The following is a 15378-nucleotide window of genomic DNA, read 5'->3' on the forward strand; positions in this document are numbered from 1 at the left end:
ACCTCAAGCATGGCAAAATAAGCACAAAAGCTTCACAAAGCTAGAGCTAAAACATGCTCGAACCATGGTTTACAACCTAAGGCATGTTAAGGCCTAAACATGGCATTACAGGGTAGGTATGCTAAGCATGCATGGTGTACCAAAACCAACAAAAAACAGAGGCATATTATGACATAATAAGCACAAAAAACAACTGAGGCATGGTCAACATGAAGCTTAGCTAGGTGCTCCCTCAAGAGGCCAAAAATGGTCCTTTTCAAGAACAACAAGGAGATGGGGTGGCCCTCTCGTCTCTAGGACCTCAAGGCACCATCCTCACCTCTGAAATCCCTTAAGATTTCAGTGGTGAGGAGGCCCAAACACCAAGGTCCCGGAGCTCACTCAAAATGGCACAAAATGGGGCCTCTCAAGGCCTAAGAGGTGTCAAACACCTCCAAACCACAAGACACTCTAAACAAACTATTTAGAGGGCCCGAAAACAAAACTTTTTTGTATTATACACTAAGCACAAAAACAGTTCTAAGATAGGACAGAATACAATGCAAAAATGGGGAATAAAGGGGCTAGTTTCTTACCCTTGAAGACTTTCTTCACAAATGGTGGACCAGCTGGTTCGTCAAGCTCAAAAGCACCCAAGAACACCAAGAACAACCTCTTAGAACCTCAGTAGCCAAGGGAAGGTGTAACACTATGTGTTTGTGTGCAATAGTAAGACACAAACACACTTAAACACACACAAAGGCCAAATGAGAGAGAGGTATAGAGATATAATATGTATGGAACCCTAAACCTAAAACCAGAGCTCTCACACAACTTTTCTCTCTAAAATGTCTAACCTTAGAACAAGGAGAAGAGCTCTCCTCTTATAGAAGTCCCCATTTGCAAAGCTTTCTAAACAATCTTCTTAGAGGGAAATCCCTCCATACACGTGTTTGGAGGGGAACAGAGTGGGTGCCAGCTATCACAGATGGCACAAAATATCTACAAAAAGTAGATGAACAGTAGTCGGCTGCTCAAAATTTCCATTTTGACAAAAAGGAGTGCTGACCGGCAACAAATAATGCCGACCGGCAATATACATTGACGATGGAGACAAAACACCAGCCGGTGGCCTCTGGCCATGGCCGGTGATGTGTGGGGATGCCTCACAAGGCATTCCCTGCCCCTCCAAAGCAAAACACAAGTGTTTGGTGCAAAACCAGACACTAAACAGTCGAGTTCGGGGATCCTGAGGCAAGGCGCGTAGCCGAGACCTCCGGGAACTCCAAACGAACACAAACATGGATGATCACCGGGTGTTCAAACGGTGACGTCCAAGTCTTGAGGACGGTCAAAAATGGGGTGTCTAAAACCCTCTGGCGGTAGCAATCGATAACATCCCGGTATGACGATAGCCAGTCCATACCCAAAATAACATCAAAGCCCTTCATGGGCATGACCACAAATGGAAAAGGAAGCCTATGGTCGGCGACCTCTATATCACAACCTCTAACACCCTGTTTCAAGATCAACTCACCAGCAATAGGCGATGCCACACAAATAGGAGATGCTAACTGTGCCAACTCCAACTCCAAAACAGATGCAAATGCAGCAGATACAAAACAATGAGATGCACCCGTGTCAATCAACACACTAGCAACCGAGTTGCAAAATAGAAAAGTACCTCTCACTACTGATGGAGCCGGTACTAAATCCTGCGCGGTAACAGCATACACGTGCCCTGTAGGCCCCTGATCCACCTGCTCACCTCTAGGAGCAAAAGACTGCTGCACTGACTGGGATGACGAAGCTCCCGGATTGGCCCTCGAGGCCTGCACCGACTGAACAGGCTGAAATCCCTGCGTCTGTCTAGAACCAGACGCTCCTAAAGTAGCACTCAACTGCGGGCAATACCTCTTCAGGTGCCCAGGCTGACCACACTGATAGCAAAACAAAGGTTGGCCCCTGCCCTGACTCTGGCCCTGAGGACTAGCTGAAGAAGAAGCAGCTCGCTGACCCCCTCCCTTCTGCGGGCAAACTGAAGACTTGTGACCCAACTGGCCACACGCAAAACAAGTCAGGCCTCCCTGACTACCTCTCCCCGAGCCTGCACTCGGCACCGGAAAGGTCGATCTAGCAACTCCACCCTGAGACTGTTGAGGGTTATAGCCCCTCTGTCTCCTGCCATCACCCTAGCCCTCCTTGGAGCCTCTATGTTTCTCCTCGTCTTCCTCTTGCATCATGAGCTCCATATGAGCTACAGCATCCACTAAGTGTCTATACTCTCGGATGTAAAACCCACCAACTCTCAGCTTGAGGCCCCGCCTCAATTTCCGCTCAAACTCATAGCAACGGCATTCTTCGGACGCCACCAACTCAGGTGCAAACCTGGACAAACTAGTGAAAGTGGCCTCAAACTCTGCCACAGACATACCCTGCTGATTAAGCCGGCTAAACTGATCCCTCAACTTCTCGCTAGCCACTGCGGATAAGAACCTCTCCTGGAAAGCATTTACAAACGCCTCCCATGTACCACCAACACGAGCCTTCTCGTACTTCCACCATTGACCCGCATCTCCCTTCAGCTGGAAGGATGCCAAGGTCACTTTCAGTGCCCCGTCCTCGATGCCAAGCATCTCGAACGTCTTACTCATTTGTTCCAACCACTCGTCAGCCTTCAGTGGCTCCTTTGGATCCCCAACAAACTCATCCGGGTTAGACCGGAAGAACTCCCTCTTCAAGAAGGAAGGCCCTGCCTCAGCTGCTTGATTCCCAGCCTTGAGAATACCTAAAGCCCCTGCTATCTCTCGTGCCAAGGCACTCATAGCCTGCTGGCCCACTGGCTCGGCCATGTTGGCCTGACCAACACCCTCCTGCACTGCCGGAATATCATCCGGTAAAGGTACTTCCTGCCTCGCAGGCCTACCACGCCTAGCACCTCTTCCTCGCCCTGACATCCTAATAAAGGTAATACAGAACGTTAGCACATTCACAAATGTGCCAAAACTAAACACTCACGTCCTAATGCATGGACAACTGTAATTCACTCCACGTAAGCACATAAACACATAAGCACTAACGAATTTCATCTCCGGATAATGATAGTCCCGAGGCGTTACTAGAGTTCCGGTTAGAAACAACATTGATCAAGTGCTTTTCCAACAAGACTCCCAGAAACCCAAGGATCCAATCAACATCCTAGAAACTACATTCCATACTCACATAGTCACATAAGCATGTTATCAATTAAGCACAAAGCATATGACACTACATCTAAGTCTCTATCAAGCGAGACAACCCCATTGTGATCCTAATCACTTCCCGCGTACCCAAAGTATTCGAACCCGGTACACTCTGATACCAAGTTGTAACGCCCTCAAACTAATAACATTAAACCCATCAATAGAGACATGCATTGATATATAAAAACTCCACATCCTTCTATTTATCAGAGTTCCATTACAAAAAGTATTACATGTTAACGACAAAAGCAAATGCCCTAAAGGCTTACAGCTTTCCAAGTTAACACTTGGTTACAACAAAAGAGTACTAACTCATTTACACATTAAGCCCTTGGCTTGAATTTACATGTAATACATCAAAAAAATAAGACAACAAAAGTGTGTCCGCCTCTAGCCTCCCAAGCTACGTCCTTGGAGGTGGCATGCTACCTGTACCTGAAAATGATATTCCCATATAGGGTGAGCCACAGCCCAGTAGAAATATACTAAACCAAATATGAACAATGACTAAAAGATTAGCAGTTGATAGATGGCCAACACAGATACTTTCCCTTATCATACTTTACGGTTTCATGACATACAAGTCCATATTACAGTCCATTTTCCAATTCCTTTCAATTCTCAATTTACAACCATGGCTCAGAACCTGACCAAACAACTCATATGAGACAGTAACTCATATCAAACACTTCCCATTTCATAATAGATAAGCATACTAGCTATATCACACAACAACAGACAAGCATACAAGCTCTATCATCACTTCCACAGATATGCATATGAGCACTATCACACTTCCAATGACAAGCATATGAGCTCTGTCAACACATTAATAGATAAGCATATGAGCTCTATCTATGGAGTCCATCCCCTATCTCCTCCCAACACATCCGGTTTAGAGGTCCATCCCCTATCTTCCCCTAAACCGTGGAGTACATCCCCTATCTCCTCCAACACAACACAATGCATATAAACAACAATTATACACATCATCACACAATACATAAATTTAATGTATTCTTTCAATCGTCAATCTCAATGTCACATTCCAGTGATTAGTTTCAGTTTGCCTAATCATCATGCATTGTCTACAACAATCAAGACTCTCCTCCACCGATAACCCAAAGCAGTTATTTCTATACAGAAAATAAATGCAACAATGGATATATAATCAACATTCCAACTAGGTGAGTGATAAATAATCCAACTACACCCTTTTATCCCATGACTTCCCAAATCAATTCCTCATTTCTCATAATTAATTATGCAAATTAATTAACCAATGTAATTAGGGCATTTTCCATAATTAACATTACAACCCTTAGGTTCCATTTTCATCAATGTTTTAACATTAATTTCACATTTTTCCATGCCAAACATGCATCTAGGTTTTATATAGCTAAAACTCCAACTCTTGTAAATTTACACAAAAGCCCCCAAACTTTCACAAAATTACCAAACCAACCCCAACATCTCAAAATACTAAAATTTAAAGACAAAGCTCATAAAGAGGAGTAGGATATCCCTACCTCGAAGCTAGAGCTCGGATGGAGAAGAGACCAAAACCAAAGTGCTCCAAACATCGAGATTTTTAGATCAAAACGACGCCCTCGACGATCAACACAACTTTTACAAAGACCGAAGAGAAGGAGGACACTCTAACTAGATCAAACCCTAGAGAGAAGGGAGTATCTAGAGAGAGAGGCTCTCAAAAATGGTTTTTAGAAAAAGTAGGAGAGAGAAAGAAAAGCAAAAAGTGATTTGAAATCACCCAGCGGATAACTCATATACGTATGACCCGCTCGAGCGGAGAACACGACGCTCGAGCGCCAAGAACAAAACTCTGGACATGCTCGAGCGCAATAATGCCCGCTCGAGCGCTAAGACACAAGAATAAAGCACTTCCGCTCGAGCGTGAAAACCAGTCCGCTCGAGCGCAGATTCCCACCTCCCAGAACTTACACCTAGAAAGCACTACCCGCTCGAGCGCCAGACAACCCGCTCGAGCGCCACCGCTCGAGCGTAAACAAACCCGCTCGAGCGCAGAAATCACATCTACAGAAGTTTTGCAGGAACCCGAAATACTGGAGGTGTGTAATCCCCGCTCGAGCGCAAGAAGACCCGCTCGAGCAGAACGCCTAAAAACTGAACAACAAGGAATTGAAACCAAGGCCTAACCAACCTGTAACAACCCAGTTCAAAACATCCTAAAACTCAATCAAGTGGAATTAAAGGATGACAACATGATAGATACCACTACCAACTTCACAGAACCGAGTCCGGAATACAACAGAACAGTAAAGGGATAACCAGGATCGCTATACATGCAAAAATGAAACTAAAATAGGCTCAGCTATTCTAAGATGGCATATGAAATGCCACTTGATAACATGATGTTGAACACGCATTCAAGTAAATGTATTGAAATACAATGCAGTTTGTATGATGCGCCCAGCCCGGTGCATGCAAGACAAATGAATGAATGTAAACATACAAGCATAACGATGCTAATCAAAACATGACCTAGAACTAACCATCGTAAGCGGTTAAGTAAAAGGGAGAAAGACGTGGGGTTGGAAGACATTCACACACTCACGCACACTTATTACAAAATTTGCCCTCTCGACGGAGAGTCCGAATGAATAATACAAGCTAGCTATGCTAAGCTATTCTAACTAATCTAATAATCTAATTAGACTAATTATTACATAATCAAATTGAATATTAGCTAAGCTAAGCTAAGCTAATTAAGAATTTACAACGATGAATTAAATTAGCCAACACATTAACTAATTAATTACAAATTAACTAACTATACAAAGTAGTTAAAACGGCCTCGAGAAGAGGGGCATATGCATGGTCAATCGACTTCACTTGGAAATCCGTTGTCATGCCTCATGTTGCCTCTGTTTGCACTGTTCTGCACCTCTGAAAATTATGCCAATTTCTGTGATGCTTCTGAACCACCTCATGGACACTCTGAGAGGTCATCGGCCAAGAGGGGTGGCCATCGGCCAGTGGATAATGGTCATCGACCAATTTTGAGACTATCGGCCAAATATTGTTAGCCGATCGGCACACCAGATAGCCAATCGACCACTTCTTCCTGCAAACTCTCCTTTTTGCTGCAACAGAGCACAACAGAGGCATGGCAATGTATTTGCAAGAAAATGTGTGTGCAACTACACCCCTTATCATGTCTAAGGCTCAAAGGTGTGTAGTGCTCAGCTCTCGAGCCACCAATCACGCATTTCGATGCATGATGGCCAAAGAGGCCGAGTTGCACAAATCAATGCCAAATGCATGCACAAAAACACATAAATTCCTTAACCTCTATCATGCTCGATCAAGAGGGTCAGCGACCGAGAATTGAGTCACGTTTCATCACTTCAAGTATGAAACGTCCCTCATTCCTCGTGTTTGGATTGACACTCTATCCAAACAAGATGCAATGCATGCTCAAGATTCTAAACACAATGCGACATACACACTCGATGCAATGCAACACAAGCATACCAAATGCAATGCAACCTAAACATGCAAATATGCAATGTAACTCAAGCATGCAAACAAAGCTAATGCAACATGAGCGTACCAACAACTATGCAAACAACATGCAAGATGGACTTAAACCGCATATGGACAGACCTGAGAGGGTCCAAAGCAGTGGCCAAAATAATGAAATGGTGGCATGAAAAGTGAGAAAATGCATGCGCATACAATGGCCCATCAACTAGGCATAAAATCACAACTCTCAAACATGAGCAAGGAGTGACAAACATGTGAGTGTGACAATGAAGTAAACTCTGAAATTACATTCCAAATGAGGCTAAATCATACACAAATGACAAACAAAGCATGCTAGTGGGCTCAAAGCTCCAAGGGACTTACACCATGGCCACATGAATCAAGCCCCAAAGGGTCAAGGACAACCAAAACAGTCCTAGATCATGTCAAAATGAGACTAAAACATGCATGGACCGAAGCCAAAACAAGCTAGCATGAAGGGCCAAAACATGGAGCATGCAAGGGCAATATGGAGGATTACACTACACCTACCAAGACCAAGCATGAGATGACTTTACCAATAAAAATTAGAGTTATGGCATGTCAAATTAACACCAAAAATGGGCTAATACCAAGTCAACACATGCTAGAATAACAAGCTCACTCATTAGGCATGCAAGACTAGTAAAGAGGATTTACACTACAAGTGTAAGAAGCAAATGAGGGATGCCCTAACCAACCAAAAATAGAGTTGTATCATGGAAAAATAAGATCCAAAGCACACTGAAATGGTGGTCCAAAAGCCTAGGCAAGATGGCATACACATGGGCTCTTTTTTAAGGCATAAAGTATGAACCCTTCAGAGCATTGAAGAAGTGAAAGATGTGAGTGCATGGCAATGAAACATGCTCTGAAATCACATAAAAAATGATGCCAAATTATGCAATGGTCCAAGTAATGCATGGTAGATGCTTGGAAACTCAAAGCTAGTGAGCTAGAATGCACTATGGCTATACAAAGCAAGGCATGCATGACCAAAACAACATAAATTAGACCTAGATCATGGAAAAACATGAGTAAAATCTTCCCGGAGCTGAGCCAAAATCACACTAGAATGATGGTCTAAAGTATGATGCATGTTAGGCTAGTGTGCAAGTTTACACTACAAGTGTATAAAGCATGCAAGAGGTGACCAAACCAGCCTAAAACAGAGTTATGACAGGTCCTAAAAGTCACAAAAAAAGTGCTTGAACTAAGCTTAAAAGAAGGAGAAATACATGCTCTTTTGATGGGCCATCAACACAAGTAAATAAGAGAAGAGGAGAGGGGACAACCCCCTCCTATTTCGGGCCTAAAAACCACCTTTTTACCACTTGAATTCCTCTGGAATTCAGCAGTTTAAAGGCCAAAAAAAGTTGGTTTAAAAGGAGGTGAAAGATGGCTCAAAAGGCCTCACAAGCCAAGGAGCAAAAAGGAGAGACAACCCCCTAGCCAAACAAAACTTAAACCATCATTTTAGAACCTCAAAATCAAAGTTTTTTATGGTTCAAAACCAGCCCCAAAATAGTCCAAAATAATGGAAAAAAGGATGGTGAAGTAGGTGTGAAAGACAAGCTTAAAGGGGTGAGTGATTACCTTTGGAGCACTTGCAGCAAAACATCCACTTTTCTTGAGCCAAAACCACCTTTAGCTGCCCAAAACAAGTTCCAAGAGACCTCAGCCCACTACAGGAAATTGCACTTTTGGCAACTACTTTTGGTGACGACGTCAATTTTTCATCGCCAAAAGTATATTTTTGGCGACACAGTGATCAATTTCATTGGTAAAAGTATACCTTTACCGACGCAATTTGTTAGCGTCGCTAAAAAAGCATAACATTCATTTGGCGGCAAAATTTTTGGTTGGCGCCAAAATTTCAAAACTTTTAGCTACGAGGCTTACGTTTTAGCAACACAATGAGCGTTGCTATTAGTGTGCTTACTTTTGGCAACAACAAGTTGGCGTGAGCAAAGAGTTAATCATTTAGCGACGATAACACTATTTGTCGGTAAAAGTTTTGCTAGTGAAATGATGTGATTTAGTGATTTGTGTTTTTATTACAACTTTTTAAAGAGTTTTAAATATTCTAGTTAATGAATTGTAAAATTAAAATGATCATTGAATTAGATCACAAAATGAACCCATTAAGCCCAAACACACTCTTAAGTTGAGATGACTAATTTCAGATAATTTAAACTTTTTCAAAGAATGTGGTTAGATTATCAATTTCAATATATTTTGTTTTATTTTCAAAAACTAGTTTCAAAAATTTTTTTCCTAAAAAATAAAAAAAAAAAATTGGGTTAAAAAAACAACTTATTATTTTTGTATAATTTTATCTTTTAGGTCATAAATACTTTTTAAAATTTTAAAAATATAATTTTGATTTTTATTGCTCTCAAATTGTTTTTAATTAAAAAAAAAAACCTAAAAATTGTATTGAATTGTTTTTTTTTTTGTTTTTTTTTTTGGTGATCTCCCTCTACAAACATATGAGCCGGTGAAAATTTCCCTCCCAAAATTCCCTCTTTTTTTTCTAGGATAGGTAAATCCCCTCACCAATCTGCACGGTTTTCACTCTTGCACAAGTTTGTCTCACAATTCGTAGTTCTCTCCCCCAACCAAATCACACACCCGCATATAGGTTTGTTGATTGTTGGGTTTGTGCCGTTTGCTGCTGTGTGCGAAACCATCGGTGCTTCAGTCTGCCCCTATAGGTTTGTTCCCTTTATGCTTTGTATCTCACTTCCCCTGCTTCTCTCTCTCAATTTCTGTTTCGCAAAATTGATACTTGCCTTCTTCCCCAAATTCTTCTACTTTTGGTTTGCTTTTCAATTATTCTTTTGATTTGGATTTCTTTCACAGATAAGAATGTTGCATGATGGTGAAATTGGATTTTTGAGGCAATAAACATAACATCCAATAATGCATGCTACAGGGGGAGCATTTTTTTTTTTTTCCAAAAAGTTACATCAATTATTTCTTTAGGTTTTTTTTTTTTTAATATACCAGTGATTTGGAATAGTTGATATTTGTAATATATTAAGGGATGAATATGGGCAGTTTCCCATTTTTTTATCATTAAAAAAAAAAGAACAAGAAAAGAAACCAACAACTATAGTTAATTGATTTTGTTGGAAAAAAAAACAGGTTGATAATTAGCTGACTTCTATTGTTATAAATTTTAGTGTTTTCTTGGGAGTGATAACAAAATGATCTTCTGCATGTTTTTTTACATTTTACCTGTAAAGATATAAAATGGAATCCACAATTTTCAATATGGTCCGTCGTTCAAAATTGGGTTTTTGCGGCTTTACATCAACAACATACAGTAAATGTACGTTGTAGTTTCTCACTTTTACGACTTATTTTTTTTTTGCAGGTTGTAAATAATTTCCTAACCACGATGTGTCTATTGTGTAGGTTGTAAATGCTAATAACAATAATTTTTTTATGACCTTTAATGTTAGCTGTAAATAATCAAATTTTTTATGACGTGCATATTGCATGCCATCAATACATCAATTATACACTACACGCGTACATCAACTGTTAAAAATATTAAACATTTTATGGCACACAAAAAGCCAACCGTTCAAAAATTGCACTTTCTACGACGCACAAAAAACTAACTGTTAAAAATATTACACTTTCCATGACACACAATTACTGTTATGAAAGGTACGACTTAAAAATAAATAAATAAATAAAAAGCTCCAAAACGAAAATTTGGAACGCCAAACACCAAAACATAATTTCAAAAAAACAAATATAACAAAATCACCACCCAACAAAAAAAAAAAACAAAAAAGAACTATTTCTCTCCAACATTCATATAACCACAAACCTAGGCCGCCACCACCAAAAATGTCTCATGCCGTGGTAGCGCCACCCTGTTTCCCCACCGTGAGGTCGGCGGCGAACTGACCAAGGCAGAAAGCAAACATGAAGAAGGTGGCTAACACGAAACGAAACAGGAGCAATGTTGGAGCAGCAGTGGGGTTCGGTGGAGAGATGAAGGAGGTTCTGTGGTAGTGCGTGGAACTGCCTACACTGTACCATTGCTAATCCTCTCGATTTTCAAACCTCTTGTATCAGGTAAACTCTCTCTCTCTCTCTCTCTCTCTCTCTCTCTCTCTCTCTCTCGTTCCCTCAATTCCAAACCCTAACTATAATTTTCAACTTCTCAGGTCTTTGCCCCTTCGTTGTTCAGCCTCTCAATAGTTTCTTCACCTCGAATTTGCTAAACCTCTAATTTTGCCTCCTGTAATTAATTTGATTGACGTGGATTGAAGAAAACCCCATTTGCTTATACAATTGAAATATGAAAACCCCAAAAAATATATTTAAAAATAAATAAATATGTTAGATTACACAAACCTGAGCCCATTGTTATTTGCTTTCGGTGTTTCTTGAAAACCCAGAGACCACACACCTATTTTTTTCTTTATTATATTTTATTAGTTTCTTTCTAATCCGATTTATTCTTTCATACAGAGGTTCTACAAGTCACCTAACTCAGTCATGAACAAGGCAAGGACTCAAATTAGGAACAAGTAGCAAATTTTGTCCCAGGTAATCTATTTTCAGCCAAGAATAAATTCAACATGTCTTTCACCTGAAGTTTTATAGTAATTATTTACCTGTTCAATGTACGAACAGAGGTATCTATATCAATTAAATGTGGTTTCTCTATAAAATGTTACAGTTTGTCGTATCATGCTATGCAAGACTTTTTGATAATGGTTACCTTTTCATAAATTTCTGTCAATGATATGGGTTCCCATCTATTTGACCTCATTTTTATGGTGTTTGGAACCCTGTTTTTGTGGGTTGGTTTCTTTTTGCCTATTTTCTAGTTCAAGGTGGCTCGATTGTCAACCGAGCTGCCCATTCCTTTGTAGCCTGAGGGCATTTCCTAGTTCAAAAAAAAAAAAAAAAAAAAAGGAAAAAGAAAAAAAGCTTGATTGGTAGAAATCTCCATGTCAACAATTTTTGGCGTAAAAGAAACAGCAACCCCAAAACAAATGCTTCCATTCTCTGCAACACTAAACTTGACTTAACTTCTCTTAATTTTCAAGATTTTCTTGCATAATCATAATAATAATAACTACTGCCATTGCCAGAATACTGTTGATCACCATCTATTAAATCCATGTAATGTGTTGGTTTTCTTGTGCAAGGTAGGAATGCTGGATTTGGTTGTTTGTCACATATCTTAAGGTCAAGTGGCAACTAAATTTGGTTGTTGAATGAAGCATTGTGATTGGTTTTGATCCTTATTTGCTGTTCTGGGACATTCCTTATTGAATGCCCTTATGTTGTACTCTGTTCGTTGTAGAGGACTCGTAGCTCATATTCATTGTATTTTGAGACTAAAAGAATATCCTGAGATACTACTAACATGGTTTACTAACTAGATATTCAGATTCTTACAGTTTTCGAAGGAAAAAAACAAATATATGAATGTTTGTTTTCCATTTTTCCCCATTCTAGTAGTAACTAGAGAATTAATAATTAAAATCCAGAAAATATATGTGCCCAAATTATATGCCTGGAGGTGATAGGAAAAGATTTGAAATGCTTTTTTCTAAGTCTCAACCTGTTAATGGAATCCCAGTTCTCATGTATTATAAAAGAGGCATACCATTATTCATCTATTGTCATTGACAGAAAACAAAAAAAAAACTAGTTCACTGAATTTTCTAGCACTCCATGATGTTATTACACACTTCCTGTATGTAAATGAATCTTTAAGTTTGATCATTGTTGTTAACATAATTTGCTCTTAACATAATGAATTACCTATCTCTTTATAAACAGAGAGCATGAATTATTTGTATGTGAATTTGATATGCTGATTGTTATATTTGTATTGTCATAATTGTTTACTTTATGTGGATATCCTTAGATAGAACATATATCCCTGAGTTAACTTTTGATTCCAATTGCAGATCCAAGCCAGATCTATTCCGCCACTTTTGGAAGGCAAAAATGTTCTTGGAGCTGCAAGGACATGTTCTGGAAAGACCCTTGCTTTTCTGATATCTGCTGTGGAGTTGTTACATCAAATCTGAACGGGGGTAATTGTCAACTGCCCAACTAGGGAACTTGCCATACAGGTAAATATTCTTGTTTTTATTTTATTTTTATTTTTTTTACTTATCAATATCAATCTTTTTCCCAAGATAGCCTGTGATGTGATTCTAATTATTAATCCTACACTATAATCCTCTCAATTACAACTCTTTTGTGATATTTGTACTTTCTAAACAAGCAAATTGAAAAGACAAAATCATTATAGAATAAAGCCATCCCTATTTTATCCTTCTTTCTGGAAAGATAATAAATCTAGATGGTTAATATTGATTATAGAAATATTTTTCCTTCATCATTTCAACTCTTTCTCAATCTTAAAGCGCATTTAGAATATTATTTTTTGGTAGTTACTTCTTGTTGTCTGTGTTAGATCATCTTCAAATTAGCTCTTCTCAAGAATTATTTTTCATCATTTTCTACTAATTTTGGAAATCGTGTTTTACCTTCCACTGATTTTAATTCCATTTGGTTTGAATCGTTAAGAAAAGAAAGATAATCCACTTCATCTTTTCTAATAACACTTTTTTTGTTTTGGGGGTCTTGTTGCTTTCTATATATATACATCTTCCAAATTAGTTGCATTCAGTTATAATGGATTGTCATTTTTTCTAAGTAACGACCTGGACTAATCTTCCAATGAAATTATGCAAACACATGTAATGGCAAAGGACCTTCTTAATCATCATTCACAGACTCTTGGCTTGGTTATTGGTGGTGCAGCTCACAGGGGAGAAGCAGAGCGTATTGTGAAAGGAGTAAATCTGTTAGTAGCAACCCCTGGCTGACTTCTTGACCACCTACAGAACACTAAGGGATTCATATATAAAAATCTAAAGGTATTTTTATTCACTCATACATGTCTTCAATTTCTTCTATGCTCACCAATTATGTTTGCACAAACTTTATGTGGGACTTATGTAAAATGTACCTCCAACTGAACTTTCTTGGTTGTTTTGTTACATATTCTAATGCAGTTAGTTGTGTTCTTATCCCATGAATTTAAGTTGAAAGTTTAATTGAAATCAAGGTTGTTAAATTTATGTTCTGTCATTATTTGTTATAGTGATTTCATATTGCATGTACTCTGGAGATGAATAACTATTGCAGGCTTTCTTGTATGATACTCACCAAGCTAATGCATTCGGGATGTTATTCAACAGCTTGTGCATGTATGCATTTAGCTTCACTTAATTTTCTTGTTTATTCTTGATCCTCAACCTCAGCAAGTTAATAAATTTTATGTATACAAATGTCTAGAACTACTTACTCAGTTTGTTACGATAGAATTGAATCTGATATTTTAAATGACTTGCAGCAATTCGACTTGGTCAAAGGTCACTGATCATCTATCTAGATCTGTTTCTTTATTGAAATGGTAGTGATGGTTAATTGGAATAATTAAGTTTGATAATTGCCTTTAGTTGCTTGTTTTGGAAATGAGAAGGAATGGAAGGAAGCAAGAATGGTTTCCAGCCTTTACAAGTATAAAGATGCAAAATCTGGCTTTTGTTGGCAGCATATCATTTGTTTTTGGTAAAATAGCGAAAATGGAATTCAGAAAACAGTCAGCTAAAATTTGTAATTTGGGCATCAATACTAATTTAGATTTAATATGTTCACAATAAATTTTGATTTCCTCAATCTCTCGCTCAAGTTTATAGAACTTTAATAATTTCTAGTTTATTTTGCTTTGGTATTCGGAATATATGCTTACTTATGGATGATCTACATGTTGTTGGTGCATGTCTGTCTTTCAAAGAACAAACGTGCCTATCCTATTTTCCATTAATGTAATCATGCTTCAGGGAGCAGCAAACAGAAAGGTAGCTTCCACTAATATGAATCTAGCAAGTAGCCGTTCTCATAGTGTGTTTACATGCATCATTGAAAGTAAGGTGAGCAGTCTTGTTGTTTTTGTTATTTCAGTGGCTTTTATTTGGGTGTTTAAATTCTAATCGGTGGTTCATGTTTAGTCGGAATCCCAAGGGGTAACTCGTCACCTGTTCGCTCGACTTAATCTTGTAGATTTAGCAGGTTCTGAAAGGTAACATCATTGAATAAAGTATGCTAAATAATTAGAAAGTGGAGCCCTCCTATTTGATAACAGGATTGAATCATGTACCTAAAATTTTATCAACTAATTTATAATCTTTTTTTTTTTTTTTAATCACAAGCAGAAAAGTTCTAGTGCTAAAGGTGAATGTTTGAAGGAAGCTACTAATATCAAGTCTCTTTCGACAATAGGGTTTGTTCTCTCTCCTTTTATTGTCTTGAGCCTCATTTTGCTTCCCTCTTCAACATGATTTTTCTTGGTTTAATTATGTTAACTAATTTGGAAACATTTACATAGGATCAGGAGGAGATTGGTAGATAATAATATAAAGTGTCTTTCTTGCTATGTGGCAAAGAGGCAACCTCTAAAATTTTTGTAGGAGTTGGAATTAGAGCTATCCTAGGCAAAAATTAGTCCTAAGTGCTAACTTTATAATTGTTATTATGGAGTAATAAAATC

General features: G+C 38.7%; 1 long non-coding RNA gene across 1 annotated transcript; it reads left to right on the forward strand.

Moving 5' to 3' along the window:
* Positions 1-10379: 10379 nt before the first annotated feature.
* Positions 10380-12908, forward strand: LOC145796594 (uncharacterized). The gene is made up of 3 exons (XR_014337075.1): positions 10380-10865; positions 11265-11342; positions 12722-12908. It is a non-coding gene; the product is annotated as an uncharacterized LOC145796594 (long non-coding RNA).
* The last annotated feature ends 2470 nt before the right edge of the window (positions 12909-15378 follow it).

The sequence above is a fragment of the Camellia sinensis genome, chromosome 8, assembly GCF_055761805.1.
Source record: "Camellia sinensis isolate YWXY chromosome 8, ASM5576180v1, whole genome shotgun sequence".
NCBI classification, from domain to species: Eukaryota; Viridiplantae; Streptophyta; class Magnoliopsida; order Ericales; family Theaceae; genus Camellia; species Camellia sinensis.